The sequence below is a fragment of the Megalobrama amblycephala genome, linkage group LG3 (genome assembly GCF_018812025.1).
Source record: "Megalobrama amblycephala isolate DHTTF-2021 linkage group LG3, ASM1881202v1, whole genome shotgun sequence".
NCBI classification, from domain to species: Eukaryota; Metazoa; Chordata; class Actinopteri; order Cypriniformes; family Xenocyprididae; genus Megalobrama; species Megalobrama amblycephala.
Genome location: NC_063046.1, coordinates 60,668,697 through 60,670,913, shown reverse-complemented (window position 1 = coordinate 60,670,913; position 2,217 = coordinate 60,668,697). Strand labels below are relative to the sequence as shown.

The window sequence follows — 2,217 nt, the reverse complement described above, 5'->3', positions numbered from 1 at the left end:
CCGTCCGTCCGCTATCCCTCACCCCAGCCATCCCACCATCTCTCCTCATCATCACCCAAAGCTCCTCTGTAGACCTCATATTCTAAAATCTTCATGCTAATAAAGATACATTGCCACAAGGCTCAGATCTGACCGGACAATATCCCAAGGGTCTGTCCCCAAAGATGTCTTTGTAGGAGCCTGTGTGAACTAGAATGGGAAGTTTGGGATGGGGATGTTTACCCAGACCGCATCACATGTGCGTTTCTGATGCAAAGTCTGTTCAGCAACATTATGCTGCCTTCTAACATGCTGTAACTTTATTTTCGGCCAAAATCTAAGGCTTGCATGTGTCCTTTGTCGCAATCTCAGAAAGGACCGTGATGAATTTCAAGGGAAAAAATGAAACAAATGTTAACTGTCAATTTCAAATGTTATTAATGGCTGAAAAGTTTGAATAAAATATTTCTAATCTAATCAAAAAATGGCCCCCATTGAAGGCAGCTGTCTATATACTCCAGATAGTAGACAGTAAGGCAGCTCTTTATGTTTTGGAACAGAGTTAGAAAGTCAACTTGTCTACATCTAATTGGCCAGCATCATGTGCTCTCTCAATTATTTACAACTCAAAGTACAATAAGGGTGAGAGTGCACGCACACACAAACACACTCTCTGTGAGCCTAAGCAGGCGTCTTCAGCTGAGCAAATATTTTTTTGAGAAAACAAACATTCAGATGGCAATAAATGCGTATTTAGTCACAAGCTGAACAGACCCCTGGGCCCTGAGACTCATGTATGTGTGTGAGAGAGACGTCCAGCATGTACGCGTGTGTGGGAAAGAATGTTGGGGTCACCAAAAATGGTGCATGTATAGCCAGAGTACAGTTCTGTTAAAGAGTGTACAGACACATTATTCTCTTGTCGCAGTTCCAAAGTGATCCTCATATCCTTCTGTTATGAGGAAGACATACGCTAAATTTTGTTCTCTTGGGTTTCACCTCATCTAGGAAGTGGTAAGAGGGGAATATCTCAGCTCAGCTTGACTTTAACACTTTATGAACAGAGTGAAAGGAAACCTGCTTATTGACAGATGTTTTCCAAACACACTTTTTGGGGTTACCCTGTTTAGGCCAAGAAGGATGCATTCCTGGATGAACATCCTTGTCCTGTGTCTAGGTCCTAGACATAGTCCTAACCCTACCCTTAACCATATTCCTAAACCTAATCATTACCTATGCCCAAAATCAGAGAGAAATGATCCGTTGAGAAGAATGTTGAACCTTTTCCTGCCCCTAAAGCTGTAGCAATAGCTATACCTTGAGAAAGCTATCCATTATCATTCCCAGTGGCAGAATGGTTCATAATGACATCTACAAGCAGGGGCTAATTGCCAAAGCTGACAAGCCAAACCTGAGCAACAAGGATGTTTGGTGCATATACAGCTTAACCACCCTGAATAAAGCTGGTAAAACTGGTCTACCAGTATTGGCTTTTTGGCAAGATGATTGACCAAGGAGTTATTGCTGGTCAGGCAAGTTAAGAAGCCTGGGACATCAGCATCTCATGCTATGGAACAGCATCCGCTGTTTCTCACATTCTCTCACGAATTGTATTCTGATTATTGATAAAATTGTACTGAAGTCTCAGTGCCATCTGTTCTCCACAGGGAGGGTGTAATCAGTGGTCAGGATTCTGGAAAGCCCAGCACTACCCCAAAAGGCAAGAAAGAAAAAAACTTCCTTTTCAGATTTCTCCCAATGGCTGCTAATAAAATCCAGATGTTGCCGAGCTGCTCTCTACCCTACTCCCTCCTATCCTCTCCTCAGCCGCCCGGCCTTAGCCATTCCTAAATAAAGGAAAGTATTTGTGACATTCAGCCGAGCCGGGATGTGCCAAGAACAACTCCCCAGCTCGCCCCATCTGGAGTGTGTTAGGACAGCGCTGGGCACCAATCGAGTGCTTGGCCACTTCTGCAGGAATATGGAACATGCAAGTGCAAATTCACAACAAGGTGCTTGTTGTTTAGCTTCATGTTAGTGGTCTGGGTTTTTTCAGTGTGCAGAATCTGTCCGTTTAACAGTCCAGGATAACATTCTGACTCTCATGTCCCTCCACCCTTCTGTGGACTTGTTGTGTTTGTAGTTGTTTCCTGTGCTGCCTGAAGTAACCGTTGTGCTTAAGGCGGAGGCAGCATGTTCACAGTGTGTGTTGCTGTTCAGAGCTTACACACCTGAACA

At 43.9% G+C, this 2,217-nt stretch overlaps 1 protein-coding gene across 5 annotated transcripts in view; it reads right to left on the bottom strand.

Moving 5' to 3' along the window:
- The window catches only part of cbfa2t3 (CBFA2/RUNX1 partner transcriptional co-repressor 3), a 57,548-nt gene that overhangs the window by 23,251 nt on the left and 32,080 nt on the right, over positions 1–2,217 (bottom strand). The window lies entirely within an intron of this gene.